The sequence below is a fragment of the Podarcis pityusensis genome (assembly GCF_964106645.2).
Source record: "Podarcis pityusensis genome assembly, chromosome: 9".
Lineage (NCBI taxonomy): Eukaryota > Metazoa > Chordata > Lepidosauria > Squamata > Lacertidae > Podarcis > Podarcis pityusensis.
Window position 1 is genome coordinate 665711 of NC_138034.1, and position 22387 is coordinate 688097.

Here is a 22387-nt window from a genome sequence, read left to right on the forward strand (position 1 = left end):
GAGGCCGAGAAGTAAGACTTCTTAGCAGCCTTCACCGTCATCTCGTAGGTTTTCATAAAAGCCCTATAAGATGTTCTTGATTCTCCGTCACGGGCACCCCGCCATACTCGCTCTAACCGTCTGAGGTCCCGCTTCATTTTCCGGAGCTCCTCGGTAAACCAGGGAGCCCGGTTTCTGCAGGGTCGCAGAGGGCGCTTAGGTGTGATCTCATCGATGGCTGCCAGGAGCTGGATATTCCTTTTTTTTATATATAAGATATTTATTAAGATTTTTTAAAGAATATTACAATAAAAATGAAAAAAAAAATAATAACAAAAGTACAAAATAAAAATAGTTAAAAAGACACAGATTTTCCATTACTTATTTTCCTTTGACTTATTTCCCGGACCTCCTCATACCTCCCTTTTTTGTATTCCACTTCAATCTGTTGGTTCAGCAAATCCTTTAAAAGTAATAATATTTGATTTTTGGCTATTTATAACCCTTTTTTCATATTCCCTTAAAGCATTACAGCTGGAAACCACTTAATTACTATCCAACATCATTCTAACATTCATTAATTTTACAATATTTCTGTAGATAATCTTTGAATTTCTTCCAATCTTCTTCCACCGACTCTTCTCCCTGGTCTCGGATTCTGCCAGTCATTTCTGCCAGTTCCATATAGTCCATCAGCTTCATCTGCCATTCTTCCACAGTGGGTAAATCTTGTGTCTTCCAATACTTTGCAATGAGTATTCTTGCTGCTGTTGTGGCATACATAAAAAAAGTTCTGTCCTTCTTTGGCACCAATTGGCTGACTATGCCCAGGAGAAAGGCCTCTGGTTTCTTCAAGAAGGTATGTTTAAATACCTTTTTCAGTTCATTATATATCATTTCCCAGAAAGCCTTAATCCTTGGGCACGTCCACCAAAGGTGAAAGAATGTACCTTCAGTTTCTTTACATTTCCAGCATTTATTGTCGGGCAAATGATAGATTTTTGCAAGCTTGACTGGGGTCATGTACCACCTGTATATCATTTTCATAATATTCTCTCTTAAGGCATTGCATGCCGTAAACTTCATACCTGTGGTCCATAACTGTTCCCAGTCAGCCATCATTATGTTATGTCCAACATCTTGTGCCCATTTAATCATAGCAGATTTCACTGTTTCATCCTGAGTATTCCATTTCAACAGCAAGTTATACATCTTTGACAAAATCTTAGTTTTGGGTTCTAACAGTTCTGTTTCTAATTTTGATTTTTCCACCTGGAAGCCAATTTTCTTGTCCAAATTATATGCCTCCATTATCTGATAATAATGAAGCCAGTCTCACACTTTATTTTTTAGTTTCTCAAAACTCTGCAGTTTCAGTCTATCTCCATCTTGTTCCAAAATTTCCCAATATTTCGGCCAATTGGCCTCCATATTGAGCCTTTTCAGAGCTTTCGCTTCCATCGGTAACAGCCACCTTGGGGTTTTGTTTTCCAATAAATCCTTGTATCTTATCCAAACATTAAGCAGTGCTTTCCTGACAATATGATTTTAAATGCTTTATGCGCTTTGACCTTGTCATACCACAGATATGCATGCGATCCAAATACATTGTTAAAACCTTCTAAGTCCAAAATGTCTGTGTTTTCAAGAAGTAGCCATTCTTTCAACCAGCAAAAAGCTGCTGATTCGTAGTAAAGTTTAAAGTCTGGCAGGGCAAATCCATCCCTTTCCTTTGCATCAGTTAATATCTTAAATTTTATTCTGGGCTTCTTGCCCTGCCAGACAAATCTAGAAATATCTCTCTGCTACTTCTTGAAACAGTCCATCTTGTCCACAATTTGCAATGTTTGAAACAAAAACAGCATTCTAGGCAATACATTCATTTTTATCACAGCAATACGACCCAACAGTGAAAGCTTCAAATTTGACCAGATTTCTAAATCTTTTTTCACTTCCGTCCAACATTTTTCATAATTATCTTTAAATAAGTTCACATTTTTGGCTGTCATATTAATCCCCAGGTATTTCACTTTCTTAGCCACAGTCAGGCCTGTCTCGTTCTGAAACCTCTCTCTTTCAATCGGTGTTAAATTTTTCTCTAAAACCTTAGTTTTTAACTTGTTCAGTTTAAATCCGGCCAGTTGACCAAATTCTTGAATTAGTTCTAAAACCCTTTTAGTACTAGATTCTGGCTCCTGTAACGTCAATACTAAGTCATCTGCAAATGCTCTCAGTTTGTACTGTTTGGCTCCGACCTGTATACCTTTAACCAACCGGTCCCTTCTAATCATATTCAGCAGAACCTCCAGGACCGATATAAAAAGCAGTGGGGAGATTGGGCACCCCTGTCATGTCCCTTTTTCTATCTTAAATTCTTCCGTCACCACATTATTTACAATTAATTTAGCCTTTTGTTCAGAGTATATTGCACCTATACCATTTCCAAAACCTTGGCCTACCCCCATCCCCTGTAGGTTCTTCTTCATGAAGCTCCAAGAGATGTTGTCAAAGGCTTTCTCCGCGTCCACAAATATCAGAACTGCTTTAGTGTTTATATTCACTTCTAGTTTTTCCAAAATATCAATTATATTTCTCAAATTATCAGACAAGTGTCTTCCTGGGAGAAAACCCGCTTGGTCTTTATGAACCTCTTCCATCAATACTTTTTTCAATCTCTTGGCCAAAATGTCTGCAAAAATTTTGTAATCCACATTAAGTAACGATATAGGGCGGTAGTTCTTAAGCTGAGTCTTTTTAGTCTCTGTTTTCGGTATAAGTGTAATGTACGCCTCTTTCCACGACTCTGGTGCCCTTTTCCCTTCCAATATTTCATTACAGACTTCCTTCAAAGGTTGTAATAGCCACTCTTTCAAAGATCTATAATATCTAGAAGTCAGCCCATCCGGTCCTGGAGATTTGCCCAATTGCATGTTTTGAATGGCACCTTCTACTTCCTGTTCAGATATTTTATAGTTCAACATTAATTTGCTTTCTTGGGAGATTTTTTGTAGTCCATTTGTCTTCAAAAATTTGTCTATATCCATTTCTTTCTGTGGCCCTTGTGTGTATAATTGTTTAAAATACCTCTGGAAACAGTTTCTAATCTCAATTGGGTTATGTATATTCTTTCCTTCCACTTCTAAGTTTGTGATAGTATTTAATTTTTGTCTTTTTTTTCATTTGCCAGGCCAGCAATTTCCCACATTTATTAGCTGATTCAAATGTTTTTTGTCTCATTTGTTTAATTTTCCATTCTATTTCCTGATTCATCATTTCCATATATTGTACTTGATATAATTTTATTTCTCTCAAAATCTCCTGCGACTTTGGTTTTGCTCTCAGTTTCTTCTCACTTTCTTTTATTTTCTCCAAAATTTTATCTTTCTTCTCATTTTGACTTCTCTTCTTTATTGCATTCTGTTGTATCAGAAACCCTCTCATAACAGCTTTGCTTGCGTCCCAGATTACTCTTTTTTCTACATTGGTGTTCATATTTATTTCAAAATAATCTCTCAAAGTTTTTTGGGCCTTTTTATAGACTTCTTCATCTCTAAATAAGGTGTCATTCATCCTCCATCTAAAGGAGCCAGTTGATATTTGTTTCATCTCCATCCTTACAGCGTTATGGTCGGAGCAGGTTTTGGGGCAGATTTCCACTTTCTTTATCTTTGGTGCCATTCCTCTAGTTACCCATATTTGGTCAATTCTAGTCCATGTCATCTTGGCTTCAGAAAAGAAGGTTCCCTCTCTTCCCAGGGGGTTCTTTACTCTCCAAATGTCCACTAAGTCCATATTGTCTGTCATCTCAAAAAATGTTTTCGGTAGTCTACCATCCTTGGTAACTACCTGTCTTTGTGCCTTGTCCATGTTTGTAGATACTACTCCATTCATATCCCCCATCAGAATCAGATTGTAATCCAAATAGTCCAATAAAGTCTTATGCAACTTTTTAAAGAATTCAGATTTCCCCTCATTCGGTGCATAAATTCCTACGATCAAAAATTTCTCTCCTTGAATTTGAATTTCAATTGCCAAAAATCTGCCTTGTTCATCTTTAAAAATTAATTTCGGTGATAGTCTCTCCTTTGCATATATCACAACTCCTCTTTTTTTAACTTTGTCAGGTGAGATAAACTCCTGTCCCAATCTTTTATTAATCAGTAGTTTCCTGTGTAGCCTTGTTACATGTGTTTCTTGTAAACAAATCAAGTCCAGTTGTTCCTTTTTTAGTAAATGAAAAACACTTTTTCTCTTTCGAGGAGAGTTCAAACCATTACAATTCCAACTTAACAGTTGCAGAGCCATGATGGGGTTACTTCGCTTTACCTCCAACTGCGCCAAGTGTCTGTTCTTGTTCTGTCGATGGTGTCTCTTTCTCTGGGCCGTGCAATCCAAAAGATAAGTTTGCTATGTCCAGTATTCCTTTTTCCAGTGCTTTTGGCTCTTCTCCGGATTCCGCTTCTTTCTGTAGGTCTTCTTCGTGATCTTTCAGAAACCTATCTTTATCGTTGACTGATCTTATTTTTATCTTTCTTCCTTTGTATTTAAAGGATAGGCCTTGAGGAAATTCCCACCTAAAGAGAATTCTATTTCTTCTCAACAGGGCAACTAGGTCTCCGTAGTTAAACCTTAAGTCCAAAAGATGTTTTGGAATGTCCTTAAATATCTCCACACTTGAGTCATAAATTTCCAAAGTCTTTTGATAGTGCAGATTCAAAATTTTGTCTCTCTCCTCTTTTGTTCGAAGAGTAATCAAGCAGTCCCTAGCCTTGTTCCTCCTTTGTCCTCTTCCAAGTCTAAATGCATTCACTATCTTAAATTCTTCCTTCCCCAAGTCCTGTTGCCAAAAATCTGTAAATTCCTGTCTAAGAAATTCAGCCAAATTGTCTTTCTCATGTTCTGGTACAGCCCTGATTCTTAGATTTCTTTGTTTCTCTTTCAATTCAATCATAGACAATGTCAAACCGTGGTCCTCCAATTGCTTATATACCAGTGGTATCTTCTCTTGAGTAGCAGTTGCTATATCTTTTGCTTCTTCAGCTATCTTTCGGGTCGAAGCAGATTCCTGTAATAATTTTTCAATAGACTCTGTATTGGTATTCACCTTCTGTCCCAAATTATTAATGCTTGTAGTATTCAGGTCAATTTTAACTGATTCTTCAGCTACTTGTTTATTTGTCTCGGCTACCTGCTTAGCTAAATTTTCCAAAGATTCATTAATTTTTCCAAGTGCATGTGCCAAAACGTCTTCGGACGACATAACTTTTGGTTTGACCTGTGGAGGAGCAGCCCCTGATGTTCCAGATGCTCCAGATGTTGAAGCCCTTCGCTGCTGCGCAGTATCTGTCCGATAGGGTCTGCCAGACCTGGTTGTTTTTTCCTGCGCCAGCTCTAACTTTCCTCTCCCATCTGCCGTAACACTCTCATGAAAATTCAAGGTCGATCCCACAGTTGAAAGGTTGTTTTGAAATGGAATTTTCCTCTGACCCAGTTGTTATTGTAGCAATGTCAAACCTCCTCTAGGGGGACACAGTAACCGCCAAAGCTTGCAACTTTAAAAAATGAAAATAGTCCTTATAAGTCCCCCAATTCATCTAAAAACAACAATTTCAGTTGCACTTAAATAGTTACTTTAGAACCAGGAGAGGTCCAGAAACACTGTATCTCTTTTGCAGAGTTAGCTGTCAAAAGTCTACTGCTTACCGATAGGCTTTCCACTGAACGACATTCTTTATCTAGGGGCAGTCCGTTCCCAGGTTTTAGGCAGCGGATTTTAGCTTCCTTTTCCCCTTTTTTTTGCAGATAAATACAGTTCAAACCTTCCCCCCTCCTCTCCTGCAATCCGGAGGGGAGACCGCTTTCCAGATGTTAAGATTTAAGTCTTTTTCCAAACGTCTTTCCGAGTTTCCGCTTTACAGTCTCTTTGCTTTGATCTATTTACAAGAAAGGAAGGCAGACTTCCTGTTTATACCTTCCCGCTTCGGTGTCAAATTAACTTGTTTTTTCTCCTTTTAAATCCAATTTAATCCTACTCACGGGTAGTTGCTTTCAAAGTCCAATTGTCCCAGGAAAAAGTCAGTGCTCTCCGATAACGGCTGTGCGGCTTCACTCCACGGAAGAAGCAGTCGACTCTCAGCACCGCGCCGCTCACCCCGTCCCGCTCCGGAGCCCTTAAAAGGGTCCCTTCGCAACTTGGGGGGGTGCAAATGGTGCCCGCCGAGTCCCCACGTTCACTGGCTTCCCCCGCCTGTGATTTTTAAAGGGCCCCCGCTTTGCCGCAGCGGTAAGACCCGATCCCGCAGAGCTGGTCCCTCCGAGACTCAGAGGGAATCCGCCATTAACGATGGCGCTGACCCGGAAGGATATTCCAGCCCTCAACAAGCTCAGTCAATGAGATGCCAGGGGGAGCAAGGTCCCGCAAGGCTTGGCGGAATCTATCAGGGTCCATCAGCCTCTGCGGGCGAGCCCAAATCGGCTCGCCACCTAAGCAGGGTGGGGGTGGAAAGTCAATCCTGGCTTTCAGAGTGTAGTGATCAGACCATGGCACCTTCATCGAAGGAGACATGATCACATCTATACCTACGCCAAAGATCAAATCCATCGTGTGGCCTGCTTGATGTGTGGGGCCCGAAACAAACTGGGAGAGCCCTTGTGTCTCCATGGAAGACACCAGGTCCAGAGCCTGTGAGGAGGGAGTGGCATCAGCATGGATGTTGAAGTCCCCCAATACCAATAGGTTAAGGAACTCCAAGGCCCAGCCGGCCACCACCTCCAATAGGCCTGACAGGGTGGCTGCTGGTGCACTAGGTGGCCGGTACACCAGCCAGACAGCCAAGGTCTCCTCGGAGCCCCACACTAGGCCAACACATTCAATGCCGGGGATCGATGGCGATGGTAGAGCCCTGAAAGGACAATCTTCCTGGATTAATAATGCCACCCCTCCCCCCCGGCCCACAGTCCGCGACTGGTGGAGGACGGAGAAACCCGGGGGTGCCATCTCTCGTAAGGTAACTGTTGCCCCTTTGTGCACCCAGGTCTCCGTCACACAAGCCAGGTCGACCCCCTGCGAGATAAAGAAATCTCGCAGGGTGGCGGTTTTGTTGCCTATAGACCTGGCATTGCACAGCACCAGTGACGGAGGTGAGTAATCCTTGCTCACCCTACCCTCGTCCCTCGGGATGAGGCGCAGATTGGAGGGGGTACGAGCATATCCATATCTCGATCCCCTTCGCCTATAACATCTGCCCCCACCGCCATACCTCCCTCGCCCCTCCACGGTAGCAATCCGGTATATGTTTGCACAAGGTTTAGAATTGATTACTTCAATTCAGTGTCTTCTGGTCTCCACTTTAATAGATGGTCCCAAAGTAAACAATAGGTGGTGAGGGGAGAACGTTGTCCTTCCTCTTGTACTGGACCATGTGCCACGTAGATAAGCTGGAACGTGTGTAAGGAGGGTGAGTAAGATGATAAAGGGCCTAGAAACCAAACCGTCTGAGAAACAATTGAGTGAGTTGGGTGTGTTTTCACTTGGAAAAGGGGAGACTGAGGGGTGATAGGAGAGTAGAGTTCCAGTTGGTGTATACCATATTTTTTGCTCTATGACTCACTTTTTCCCTCCTAAAAAGTAAGGGGAAATGTGTGTGCATCTTATGGAGTGAGTGCAGGCTGCACAGCTATCCCAGAAGCCAGAACAGCAAAAGGGATTGCTGCTTTCACTGTGTAGCGATCCCTCTTGCTGTTCTGGCTTCTGAGATTCAGAATATATTTTTTTCTTGTTTTCCTCCTCCAAAAACTAGGTGCGTCTTGTGGTCTGGTGCAGCTTATAGAGCAAAAAATACGGTACTTCCAAATTCCTTACTTTTCCTTTCTTCCACATGGTAAGAAGAAGGCAGGTAGTCAGGAGAGAGCAGTTCTTAGTTGTGTGCTAATCTTTGTGCTGTATTTTTCAGAGTATGGCTAAATGGGGCTGCATGACTTCAGTATGAAGTGGTGGTAGGTACCATGTGTGGAAGTCTATGAGGAGGGTGGGTGGGAGAGTCGGTGGGGGTAGGTTTTGCTTTGGATGTAGTAAGGAATTTTCAAGGTTTGAAAAATATTTGTTGGAAAATAATATGAAGTTACTTTCCAAAATGCTACGTTGTTGCTAGTGTGGCATACTAAAGATGAAGAAGTTAAATCAGTAATCATACACTGGGCACAAGATATTGGGCACAATATCCAATTTTCATCTTGGGAAAGGTTATGGAGGCAGGACTTACAATTTACAGCATGCTGTGCACTGAAGGAGCACTACAGTCATACATCGGGTTAAAGACGCTTCAGGTTGAGCGTTTTCACGTTGCGTTCCACGGTGACCCGGAAGTAACGGAACGGGTTACTTCCGGGTTTCGCCACTTGCACATGCGCAGACGCTCAAAATGACACCACGCACATGCGCAGAAGCAGCGAATCGCAACACACGCAGACGCGGGTTGCGTTCTGCTCAGGATGCAAATGGGGCTCCAGAATGGATCCCGTTCGCATCCAGAGGTACCACTGTATATGAAAATGATGTATTGATGGTATTTAACACCTATAAAATTAGCAAAGATGTATAGAACTGCTTCAAATGTATGTTGGAAATGTAAGGAGAAGGAAGGCATGTTCTGCCACATGTGGTGGACATGCAAGATAATAAAAGCATTCTGGGAAATGTATTATGGTTCTAATGTGTCAGGTCCAGTGGTTGCCATAAAGGCCAGGACTAGCCGCCTGAGAAACAGTTTCTATGCAAATGCAATTCTGGTTCTAAACGCAGCATAAGGGGTTTCTACAGTATAGTGTATTTTAAAATAGGGTTTTAGAGTTTTTAGGGGTTTTTGAATGTTTTATGTAGTTTTATGTAGTTTTTATATAGTTTTATGTAGTTTTGTGGTAGTTTTATGTAGTTTTTATGTAGTTTTATGTGGTTTTGCAATTTCATTGTCCTGCATGGGACAATGACAATAAAGATATATCTATCTATCTATCTTGGGTGGCGGTTGAGGTTGAGGTCTTTCAGAAGTTGTAGGGCTTTGGGTTTGTTGGTGGCTGTGAGTTGTTTTGTTTCAATGGTCACAATGAGATGTAAGGGGAAGCCCCATAAGTATTTTATTCCAGCTTCTTGAAGAATTAAGGTACAGGGATGTGGATTTTTTCTTTGGTTCAGGGTTTTTGAGACAGATCTTGTAGGGCCATTGTGGGGGGTGTTCCTATATTGAGGGGGTTTAGCTTCTTGAGGTTATTCCAGATACACCAACCTCTCCTTCCCCATCCCCAACTTCTCCCAGTGCGTCCCACTCCTGGCTACACCCCTTATCGGGATCCTCTTCCTCCTCTTCCTCATCCCCATAGTCCTGCCAGTTCATGACACTCCCCTTCTAAGGCAGACATCCCATCTGTCTCAGGATTCTTTTGGTTAGAAATGACACTTAAGATGCATTGGAGGTTAGAATGGAATAGGAAGAATGATGAAGCTTGCCGAGTTGCAAAAGGCCCATTCTTCCACTCTATTTTTTACAGATAAAAAAAGCCTCAGAAATTGCATTTAAATTGTATGCAGTTTTTCTGTAAATTACACTTTTTTGTATGTTTTTCAGTTCATTTCTCCCTAAAACGTGCATTTTTGTTCACATGTTTTTAAATCCAAGCCTCATTACAAAATGTAGAGAAGTGTGTAATCCAATTGCGAACTGTGTTCTAGTCTGCATGTCACTCTGGGACTGGAAATTGGGTTGGTTCCTTTTAAAATGCAGGCTGAGTGCATATGCACATGGACACAAAACCAGCAAATCAAGAATCTCGCATTACCTAACCGCATTTCATATTCCATGACTATGAACCACAACACAGGGAATTGAATCCAAACCCAGTGTGACCCTTACAAGTCCATCTCACCTCTATTTACACCCCCCCCCCATTCTTTGTCCACTGCGTGAGATCTCATCAATTATGGAACAAGCCACAGGGGGTGGCCTAGTGCTCCTAACTTTAGATTTATTCCAAGTTATCCTAGACTCCCTACAGTTACATACTCGGTGACCAGCTGAGCCTGTCCTTTTGAGACAGACAAAGGGAATACTGTAGACATTCTTCACAGAGAAAGAAGCCTTTCTGGTAGGGAAGGTTTGCCACATATTTTGTGTTGGTCCAGAGTGGGCATTGCCATCTGCAAAGTCCACACACAAAAACACAAATACAGTGGTACCTCAAGTTACAAACGCCTCAGGTTACAAACACTTCAGGTTACAAACTCCACTAACCTGGAAGAGTTACCTCGAGTTGAGAACTTTGCCCCAGGTTGAGAATGGAAATCGTGTGCCAGCGGTGCAGCAGCAGCAAGAGGCCCCATTAGCGAAAGCACACCTCTAGTTAAGAATAGTTTCAGGTTAAGAACGGACCTCTGGAACGAATTAAGTTCATAACTAGAGGTACCACTTTACACAGTTTAAGATGCAACTGAAGGAGGATTTCGCCAAGTGGGGCACCACTATTTTCTCTCATTTGTTTTTAAAGCAATATTTGCAATTCAAGGGTTACATTCTCTGTAATTTCAGTATTGCACAAAACACTTGGCCTGTACATTGTAGCCAGTCCCGGCCCATAATCATCTCAGGGATAGGTACCACAAAACTTCGTAATTTACTAGCAGTGGGCAAACTGACCCTGTTGCAATTCTGGGTGCTGGGCAATGTATTGATACATTGTCCAAAACTGGTTTGAAGCCCACATTGTGGTAAAGCATGGCCTCCATGGGGTTGTCCCTGAATAAGTTTGGCCAACTACATCTTAGACCTGGTATTCACCTCTATGGATGTGGGTGATCCAAATGGATCCAAATGGTTTCCAGAGAGTGGTAGGGGCAGTGGTGTTGCAACGGGGGGGGGGGGCTGAGCGCCCCAGCTGCCATGTCTGGGGGGATGACAAGAAGGCACCCCACGGGGGCTCACAGTGGTGCAAGCAGCCATCACACTGCCACAGCTGCATGTGGAGGATCCTCCATTCGCAGCTGCAGCTGCAAGCAGAGGAGCCCAGCACCGTCCGTATGGCACTGGAGCGGCGGCGCCAGCAAACCCCTATGTACAGCGCATGTGCGGCATCACTACATATGGTGCATGCGCTGTACATAGTGACGCCACACATGTGCCCTACTTAGTGACGCCCCGCCCCGGGTGTCACGACACCTTCGTTCACCCCTGCGTAGCAGATGTTTTATCCCATGTTGATGGCCTTTCAGCTGATTCCCTGGTGGCCTGCTTAAATGCAGCATTAACCAGGGCTATCGACTATCTGGTTCCAAAGCACTCTCTTCGATTGCATGGAGCCTGGGCAGCCCCGTTTTTCTCTGGAGCTGAGGGCAATGAAACAATTGCTGAGATGGCTAGAGTGCTAGTGGCGCAAACTCATTCTGAATCTGACGATAGCGACGGTGAAGAGGAGCTTCTTCACCACCTCTTTTGCATCTGCAGAAAACAGCAGCAGAAGACTCTTTCAGGTGGTTCACAATTTAATGGAACCACATTTGCCACCAGTGCCTTGTAAAGACTCCAAGATCTACTGCAACAATTTTGCAAAGTTTTTTTGCAGATAAAGTCACTCAGATTCGGAAAGAGGTAGACTTCACCCTAGGAGCAGGAGAGTGCTGGAGTCCTGTCTAGTCAAGTTGAGTGGGATCAACTCCAATCTGTTACCTCTGAGGATGTGGACAGGCTGCTTGGACAAGTGAAACCAACCACCTGTCTCCTTGATCCTTGCCCATCCTGGCTAATAAAAGCTAGCTGGGAAGTGCTTGGCGATCGGTTCTGTGGGGTGGTGAATGCTTCCCTCTGTGAGGGAGCCTTCCCAGACCTGCTGAAAGAGGAAGTTATTAAACTGCTTCTTAAAAAAAAAATCTTTGGACCCAGCCAAAATGGCCAACTATTGCCCCATCTCAAATCTTCCATTCTTGGGCAAGGTGATGGAGCAGGTGGTTGCTGAAGAACTCAAGGCAAGCCTAGAGGATGCGGACCCTTTGGATCCCTTCAATTCGGGATTCAGGCCTCATCATGGGACTGAAACTGCCTTGGTCGATGATCTCTGGCGGGCTAGCGATAAAGGTGATACCATCAATGATAACATCCTTCTGGACCGTCTAGAGGAGCTGGGAGCTAGGGAGCTACAATGGTTCTGCTCCTTCCTCCTGGGCTGTGTCCAGAAAGTGGTGTTTAGGGATGAGTGTTCAGACCCCTGGACTCTCACTTGTGGGGTGCCTCAGGGCTCCATCCTCTCCCCCATGCTTTTTAACATCTATATGAAGCCGCTGGGAGAGATCATCAGGGGGTTTGGACTGGGTGTTCATCAGTATGCAGATGACACCCAGCGCTACCTCTCCTTTAAATCAGAACCAGTGAAGGCGGTGAAGGTCCTGTGTGAGTGCCTGGAGGCGGTTGGAGGATGGATGGCAGCTAACAGATTGAGGTTGAATCCTGACAAGACAGAAGTTCTGGTTTTGGGGGACAGCATACCTGAAGGAGCATCTCCACCCGCATTGTTCTGTCCAGACACTGAGCTCCAGCACTGAGGGCCTTCTGGCAGTTCCCTCGCTGTGAGAAGTTAGGTTACAGGGAACCAGGCAGAGGGAAGTTTTTAATGTTTGACGTTTTATTATGTTTTTTATATTCTGTTGGGAGCCGCCCAGAGTGGCTGGGTAATTATTATTGTTGTTGTTATTATTATTATTATTATTATTATTAGAGAGACAGACACAGACACAGATCCCCATCACATGATCCCATCTTGGAAGGGGCCAATGTGAGTGAACAGAAGAGGTCGCCCTCCCAAAGTACCTGCTCAGGTAGTGAATGTACTGCATCCTGTTGGTGTAGAACTGGCACTTGCCCTTCCTCTGGTAGGAAATGCTCGGTGTGGGGGTGGGGTCTAGGGAGAACCAAAAAGTGGGGTCAATGAGAATGAGAGTCAGTTGTGGGAAAGTGAGTCCTGGGGGTGGGGGGGGGGGAGAAAAACACAGACTCTGAAGGGGCAGCATATCCACCAACATTCCTCCAATGAAAATATCCCTGTTTTCATCTGAGGAATGTTGGAGGGTATAAAATAGCCTGGCCTCTACCTCTTCCCATGTGACAAGCCTCGTCACTCCCCTGGGGAAGCCAACTCTCCTCTTCTTCCAGGCAAATTCACACAAGGGAGAACGGCATAGACCTGGTAGATAATTCATAGATGGGAAGGGTGTATATTTGGATAATACAAAAAAATAAAGGACTATTTCTTAAAGTTCCCAGAAGGGTAGCAGTGTTAGGCTAAGTACACACTGTAACTTTAAAGTTGGGGATTTTAACTCTGAGGGGCAAACTACAGTGCCCAGAATTCTTTGAGGAAAAGAACCTGCCTCAAATGTGCTCTGAAACAATGGTGCAGGTGGCAGCAAAGAGCCTTGTTGCACCTGAAAGAAAACAGCTTTATGACATAAGCTATAAGGTTAAGACTGCTTTGTCACATGCATAAAGTAAAGTCACAGTAGCTGTGAGAAAGTTGTAAGGTGATTGTTGAATGGTCCAAAAATTGCTTAAGTTGAATGGTCCAAAAATTGCGGCTTGAGCGTGTATTAAATAGACACACCTTTAACCTTTTAATTTACTCATTGATAATTTACTTATTGCTGCTGGGATGCTTAAAAGTGTGGCATCCAGAACAGGTCTTATATATGCACAGACCTCAGTATCTGCTGGTACCAAGTGTCTCCAAATCTTTGAAATGATACAAGGAAAAAGAAAATTGCACCACACACACACACACACACACACACACGTGTCTCCAGCTTGGGGTGGCGGGGGGGTGTGTTTCTTAGGCTGTGTGGCTTTCTAGCTGTGCCTGCCTGCCTTCACTTCTTCAAAGCATTTGGTGTGACTGAAAAGCTGACACTGGGAGCAGAGGATTACAGACTGCAAACAGGGAGCAGCAGGCAATGGCAGTCAGGCAGAGGGAGGGAGAGGAGCAAGGGGCAACGTCTTGCGAAATGATTATAAATGGCCTCATTCCTATGCAGCTGTAGTGAAGAGACCGGTGGTTTGATTTCAGATGAAGAAGGGCTTGGGAGCTGGCCGCTGGGTTAATCAGATCCACTAATACAGCCCCAGCCCTGCACCTGTTTCAGAGGTGGAACCAAAGTAGCAAGGGCTTCTTGCCTTCAGTGGCTGGCTTTGCTATGCCCAGGGCGCTGAGCCACAATCAAAACAATGTGCTTGCAGTGCATATTGGATTTCAATAATAAGTGTCCCTGGAGCCTGCTAGGATGGTGAGAGAGGAGGGGGCAGCGCAGAGTCCAGAGAGTAAACTGGGCAAGAGGGGATCAAAGTGTGTATGTGTGTTTAAAAAGTTTTCTCTCTTTACCCCACTTCTCAGCAAGGCACAAATGAACTGTCCCTTTGTTGGTCTGTTTGTCACCCGTATGTGCGGAAACCTCTTGAGCTATCGTCAGAAAGCTCAACTCAAGCATTCCGGGGGGGGGGGGTGCTTGGCCATCTTCATCACTGTTTGGAAGCCTTTTTGAGTCAAGATGGTGAAGAGAGGGCTGTCCAAACCAGAATCATATTTAGCTGTGTGGAATGACTTCATTAATTTTTGCTATGAGAAAGTACCTATACATCAGTACTTGTGGGGTTAGCATTATAATACACAGTTCTTTATATCGGCATTAAGTGACTGGAAAGGAGTCTTCAGTCATCTTTGGTCACATCCACACCATACATTGAAAACATATGGCTTTCCCCAAAGAATCCTGGGAACTGTCAGATATCCTTCACAGAGCTACAATTCCCAGCACCTTAACAAACTACAGTGTGCAGTATTCTCTGGGGGAAGCAATGTGCATTAAATACTAGAATTTGTGGACATCCAGTGAAGCCGAATGTTGGAAGATTCAGGACAGACAAAATAACGTCCTTCATGCAGTGCAGAGTTAAACTATGGAACTCACCCCCACAGGAGGCAGGGATGGCCACCAACTTGGATGGTTTAAAAGAGGATTGAACAAATTCATGGAGAGGACTATTGATGATGGCTTTGCTGTGTCTCCACAGCTGGAAGGCAGCACTACTTCTGCATACCACTTGCTGGGAGCCACAGGAGGGGAGAGGGCTGCTCCTGTGCCTGGGTCCTGCTTGCTGGTTTCCCACAAGCATCTGGTTGGCCACTGTGAGTACGGGATGCTAGAATAGATGGGCCATTGGCCTGATCCAGCAGACTCATCTTGTGTTCTTAAATGTTTGTTGCAGAGGTGACCTTTGCAGCTAAAACAAAAAGAGAGGTAGTGGAGGTGCCATTTTACTTTACTGTTGAACTGATTGCTGTTATAGAATGGCATTGTTAAATTTCTTCATTATATACCTGTAACAGAATATGTTTTCTAGCCCTGAATGCAAGTTCTTGCCATAGCCAGAATCTGGCTCTTTGCTTTGCTCTTCATTTGCATAGTTTCCCCAAAACCACTTTTAGCAAATACATTTTCAGCACGTGGGGCACATGTTGAGGGATTTGCAAAGAATCCCTTTGCAAATATTTGCCTGCCTACTGCATTGAAGCTGGTGGATGTTAGCTGGAATCTCAATGCAGAACATCTTTGGGAAGTGTTCCAGGACTAAGGGGCAGTATGAAGCTGAAGAGGCAGCACACACCTGCTGTTGAACACCTGAAAACCAAGGAACAAGTGAGACATCCCCAAAGCTCCTTAGCATCCTTTCCTTTTGTATTCCTGTTTCAGTGGTTTCCCTTCTTCTGGGAATGTTAGTATGTGGTTGGTTGTGACATCCCTGACTACACTCAATCTGGGTTAATAGCCTTATTAATAGGTGGAAGTGGGAGCTGCTCAGGACTGCCAGCAAGGCAGAACTGTGCCCTTTTGAGTAATGGAGACATCCTGCTCTTTGTTTCAAAGTGAGAGAATGCTATTTCTTTTCCCTCCACTGTAACCCATGTTTCATTTATTTAAAATTTCATCCACCCAAGAACTACAGGCAACGTACGTACAGGCAAACCTATGCAAGGGGACATCACCATGAAGCTATTCCTTTGGGAAATAGCCTGCCTGCATTATGAGTTTTACCAAGCTTGTTCATTGCTTGTGTTGTAGCTTTAATGTTTGAAATAAGGAAAACCCATCACACTTTACTGGGGATGGATGGATCCATCTCTTTCTGGTCCATTTCAGTTTCAGTCATAAATCCATTCTGTCCCATTTATGTATTTTTTATATTAAAAACCTGCAGAAATATTCTCATTTTAAATTTATGCATCTTCCCTTAAAAAATGTATATTACGCTTTCCCCACTTAAGCCCATTTTGTATTTGTTCCTTAAAAGCAGAAAACTTCAGAGAAGTGACCCCTCACCAGTCACCTAAAGGGATATCTCTTTCCATGTGTGCCATCTAGACAGCAACTGAGGCCCTTCTCTCCCCTCTGTCTGTAGTGCAGAGGGTGGCAACATGAAAGAGAACCTTTTCTGTTGTGGCCCCCTGGCTATGGAAAATTCTCTCTTGTGAAGCTTACTTGGTGTACCTAGAGCAAAATCGTCACATCATCTTTCTGCTCACTCACACCATTTTAAAAACCTTTGAAGCATGGTGTCTCTTAAAGCTTATGTGAATTATTGCCCAGGCAGGTGCATTCTGTGAAAACAGAATGATTGGCAAAAATAACTGAAATGGGACACCAGGTGTTGGGTGAGAATTGGGCCAAATATTTATTGACTAACAGTGGGAAAGTGGGATTGGCATGGCAATAGGGCAAGAATCAGTTCCTCATTCCACTCAATACTTGCTGATGGAATGGCTCTCCTGGCAGCCCAGCTGGCATGTCCCAGTAGTCAGGGGAGATGGGAGTTGCAGCCCAGAAACCTCTGCCTTGACATCTGCTTGTGGTTCCATCGATGAGCATAGCCTTCTGGACAGGGCCTTCTCAGTTTCGGCACCTCAGCTGCAGAATTCCTTACACTTCGCAATGTTGCCCCCTCCCTTTGCTGACAGCTGTGCATTGTCAGTTAAAAACACATGTTTTCCTTTGGGAGCTTGGTGACACATGAGACAAATTAGTTGTTATTTTTGTCAGTTGCTGGGTTGTGATTATGATGAGGCTTAATATTTTATAATTGTTGGTTGTAGGTTTCCTTTGACTATCTTGCGAACCATCCTGAGATCCTTTGGGAGAAAGGGTGGTTTAAAATTAATTGTACTAGCAAGTGCTACTACAAAATCTGGAGGGTGCCATAATCAGAGAACTTAAAAGCACTTTTCATGGCAGAAAACCCATGCATGCATGCATGGAATTAGTGCATTTTCAACCACCCTGCCTTTAACTGCTTTTTACAAGGCTGAAATTGCACAAATGAAATGTGTGTAAGATGCGATAATACTGTACGTTGCTCTTAGAACTGATATTTTTTCACCTCCATTAATCTTCTTTTTCTTCTTTTCTCCTTTTTGCAATTCATACTGATGTCCTGCAGAATGATCCTCTGAGCCTCCTGGCACAGAGCTTTATCATCTGAATGCCACATTCTGATATGCACAGCTAGGTGACTTCTCCCATTTTGGATGCTCCCTTTTTTGATCCCTTAACACTGAGTATTAACAGGCTGGAACATTTTAGTCACAGCTGTTTAGCTCCTTGGCTGATAATCTTTAAATCAATTTCATGTTACCTGCATTCATAGTACTTGTCAATGGAGGGAATTCCATTAGCTTGTAGTGGGTGCCAGACTGATTTCTTCCTATTCCATGGGATGGAGGTCTCCACAATTTGGAGCTGCTGTCACAGCCAAAAGCTTGAGGAAATTCTTGACCATTGTGTGTGGTGTTCACTCTTCATGCTGCACTGCCTTAAAGTTCCCAGCAACCTTGAGATTAGTAGATTGAGGGTATGATGCAATTTATTTATTTATTTGAAAACATTTTTACATGCAGTTGTTTAAAAAAAAAATAGACGTTCTCAGTGCTTTCTAGGCATTTTTAACCTGTTTATATTTTTTAAAATTTAGTTGCATTGTTTTGTTACTTTGTTGCTGGCCATCTTGGGATCCTTGGGAAGGAGGAAAGGTGGGGATGGGTGGGGCAGTTTGATAATGAAGCAAGGAGGAGACTCTTTGATTCCTTTAGCCAGCAAGATGGAGATATGGGTGGTCCTACAAGCTGAGCTTTGCCCCCAGTACCTGCTAATCGTCCTGTTCCTGCAAGCCAAAGGGGCTCAAAGGAGCTTATGTCTGGGGATGTGTTAGGTGCCATATGACAAAGCAACCTGCTGCTTGCTTTGCTGTTGCTAAAGTGGGCCTAGGCTGTTGCAGCTGTTGGGGTAATGAATGAGAACTCAGCACTGGACCTCTTGGTTATCTTAAGTGACAGTGTCAAGATCAATAGAATATTCTGGAGTGCTGCCATGTCATAAAGCAAGCCAGAAACAGAAGCAATAGCAATGGTGCATTAACAATATGTTCTGGAAAAGAGGGGCTGTAATAGAGATTATGTTGGATGCTGGCTCTTGGACCCAGCAAGTTTGCTTAATGGCTTCAATACAGGCACAAGCAGTGATAACCCCTTGCCTTGATATTTCTGTCATGCTCAATTGCCTGCTAACTACCAACAGTTTTTGCCCAGTAAAGTTGAGGAACTGTGCATGCAATCCCAGAGAACAGGTCCTTGATATCACAGACATTTCTGTGTGCCCATATCTCTTAGGCTTTAAGTGCAGGATCTTTGAACCCAACTCAGCAACAAAAATGTAAAACCAATAAAGGGCAAAATCACCATAATGCTTAGGAGAGGAGAGTAGATTTTACTGGTCAGCAAAAGGATGCTAATGATGGTTCCAGGAAAATCTCACTGGAGAGAGGATTCCTGAACCAGGGAACCAGCACTGAAAAGGCCCTGTCTGTTTTTGCAATGCTCTAAAACTCCCTCAGAGGTAGCAGCTGGGGGGGAGGCATGCTTAAGGTACTTCCTTCTTTCCTGTGTTATTCATGCACTCAAACACATATGATGAAGATGCACTGAAGTCTTGTAGCAGTGCACACTCTGGACATGGATGAAAGTCAATTCCATTGTGCATTCTTGATTTTCCTTGGGAAAATCCATATAGAAGAGAACACTTCCCTTTCCTCACACACAGAATCATAGAATTGTAGTGTTGGAAGGGATCCCAAGGGTCATCCAGTCCAAACCACTGCAATGCAAGAATCACAGCTAAAGAATCCCTCTGTCATGGTCATCCAACCGCTGTTTAGAAACCTCCAATGAAGGAGGGTCCACCACCTTCCAATGCAATCCATTCCACTGTTGAACAGCTCTTACATACAGAAAATTATTCCTGATGTGTGGTTAGAATCTCTTTCTTGTCAATTGAATCCAGTGGTTTGGGTCCTTCCCGCTGGAGCAGCAGAAAATAAACTTGTTTCATCTTCTGTGTTGTAGCTCTTCAGATATTTGAAGATGGCCATCACATCACCTTTTATACCTTCTCTTCTCTAAACATACCCAGTTCCTTGAACCATTCCTCATGAGGCTTGGTTTCCAGGCCCTTGGTCAACTTGGTTGCCCTTCTCTGCACATGTTTCAGCATGTCAATATCCTGATCCCCCTCATCAACATGAAGCCATGCTGCAGGTTGGCCATACATGGAGTCCCTAATCCAAGAGTAAACCCTCTATTAACATTCACATTTACGAGATGAGTGTGTGTAGACAGGTGCAGATTCACAGTCAAGGCTCCAAGGCAAGTCATCTCAGAGCAAGAGGTTAACTACCTTGGTGGAAGCCCCATAGTTCTCTTTAAGAGCACTTTCCTCCTGCGTCCTGTTCTCCTCCAAGAATCTTTATTTGAGTGCCTTTGAGTTCTTCCCTTACAAACTAGATTCAGCTGTTCATTTCTGAAGCCTCCTTTTCAGTGATTTTTCACTTCAGCTAAAGAGGCCATTTCTTGATTTGGTTCACTGTGGGTCCTGGAGGGAGAGACAGAGGCAGTCGTTTCTCCAAAAATGTGGAAACGTGTTTTTAGCCTGCGAAGGGAGGTTTGGCTTCCCAGAAGCATTGGGGGCTGGCCTCCGTTGTCATAGTTGCTTATTTACAAATGGAAAGGTCACCCCATGCGGCTGTTTTGAGGCTGTTACGATGTGGCTACAGTCACTCAGCAGCATTTATTCTGTCTAGACCCTTTAGATCAGGCATAGGCAAACTCGGCCCTCCAGATGTTTTGGGACTATAATTCCCATCGTCCCTGACCACTGGTCCTGTTAGCTAGGAATGATGGGAGTTGTAGTCCCAAAATATGTGGAGGGCTGAGTTTGCCTATGCCTACTTTAGATTGGGGGGAGGAAGCTGTGGGGCCCTCCAGACATTGCTGGACTCCAGCTCCCCTCACCCCAGCAAGCATGGCCAGGGTTCAGGGTTGGTGGGAGTTGCAGTCCAGCAGTGCCAGGAAGGCCCCACAGGTCTGTCTCTGCTTTAGATTCTGCACATGCTCAGAGTCATCTTTCTTGGAAGTGTGACCTGCAACAAAATGTTTCCCTGTGCCGCTGTCCTGTTCAGCAGCATATAAAAACAAAAAAAAAACAACAACACAAAATACATAGTATATAGTATATAAAAGCAAGAACCAAACCCAACCCATGACACCCCATTCTCATAAACACATTTAAAAGGACTTGGAATGTTAGTCAGCCACAGTGAGTTTTTTCCAGGGGGGACTCAAAGATCCGCAGTGCTGGCACCTCTTTGTTGTTGTTGTCAAGAAGTGTGGCACTTACTGCAACAACTTCATGTTGAGAACCAGCACTTATTTTTCTAGAAAAAAGGACTGGCCAGCCAAGGACTGGTTGAAGATGAATTTTTCGTCTGATGCCTAAAGATGTATAATGAAAGTGCAGGATAAACCTCCCTGGGAAGAGCATTCCACAAGTGGGGAGCACTGCAGAAAAGGCCTGTTCTCATGTTGCCACCCTCCAGACCTCTTCTTCCCAGCCATGTTCACACTCATAGTAAATAAAGTAACTAATGTGTAACTAAGACGTTTTTAATTCTTAATTTTTAAATTGCTATTCCTTGGGGTCCATTCAAACTCTACAATTCTATGATACAGGCTGGCCTGTATATTGAAGACATCAATCATTCATTTTGTGTGGATCAGCCCCTAGCTCCTCTGCTGCCCCTACAAGGTTTGTGGAGATTCAATTCTTGTCAAAGTCCAGCAGTTCCAGCAGCAGTTCCAGATCATGTCTTGCACAGTTCAATGTTTAGCAGCATTGTTTTCCAAAAGAGTTGTGTAGCTCTTTTGCATTGGGCCTTTCCAGATAAATGGCTTTTAAATAAAATCCCTCTTGCTACCTTGTTAAACCCTCTGCCCAGGTCACATCCTGGACAGTGTGATTTATAGACCTGCCCTTAGCATTTATTAACTTCTAAATCACTTTGCCTGGTCAATTGAAATCCTTCTCTTTGGCAGCTGAAGGTGGTAAGCCCAACATGAGGCTGCAAAGCAGGCCAGGGAGCAGGCTTTGTTTTAGGCAGTGAATGTCTGGCTGTGCTTGCTGACCTGGAAGGGAGACCTGGAGAGGTGCAGAGGAGACAAGTAAAGTGGGGCAGGCGGGGAAGAGATCCTCATGGAAAATAAGGCAGAGGAGAAAATATCTGTTCTCCAAGCAGAGATTAATGAGGCAGAATCCAGGAAGGACATTTTATGGTGCAGGAATAACCTTGGTTTGCACAACCATATGAAGGTGATATTTTTCTAGAGAAAAAACACGTTTCATTTTTAAGGTTTTAAAGTAAAGATGATGTTTCTTTTAACATCACTGAGGGTATTTTGGGGACCAGCAAATAGAAATAGAAATAGGTGGTTCAGTTCTTGCATCCTCCCCCACCCTCAGAATATCAGTGTACAACTTTCCAGGCATAATTATTCCCAGAGGGTCACAGCTCAGTGGCATAGCACATGCTGTGCTTGCAGGAGACCCAAGGTGTCAGCCCTGGCACTCCAGACAAGGCTGGGGGGAGAGTCCTGACCGAATCCCCAGAGAGCTGCTGCCAGCCAGGATGGAGGAGAGCTGGGAAGCCTGTGGCCTTCCAGATGGTGATGGACTCTAAACCCCATCACCCCTGACCACTGGGGCTGGGGGGATTTTGAGCCCAGCAAATTCGGGGGGGGCACATGTTCTGCATCCCTGGTGTAGCCAGTACTCGTGGATGTGGACCAATGATCCAACTCTGTATAAGGCAGAACCTTCCTTGCAAATGGATACCCTGATAAAGCACAGAAGGTTCTTTTGCAGTCTAGTGAACGCTCGTAAAAACAAGGATGACCCTGCACACCTTTCCCACTCAACACGGGAAGGTCAGGACCAATGTTCATGGGA

At 43.9% G+C, this 22387-nt stretch overlaps 1 protein-coding gene across 2 annotated transcripts in view; it reads left to right on the top strand.

The window, feature by feature from the left end:
- The window catches only part of LINGO1 (leucine rich repeat and Ig domain containing 1), a 665590-nt gene that overhangs the window by 74679 nt on the left and 568524 nt on the right, over positions 1-22387 (top strand). The window contains exon 1 of one of the 2 annotated variants that reach the window (XM_081021549.1): positions 15106-15189. The exons of the other annotated variant lie outside the window; for it this stretch is intronic. The gene's annotated coding sequence lies outside the window, so the exon portion shown is untranslated. Of the gene's footprint in view, positions 1-15105; positions 15190-22387 lie in introns of those variants that run through there. 2 annotated transcript variants of the gene reach the window in all.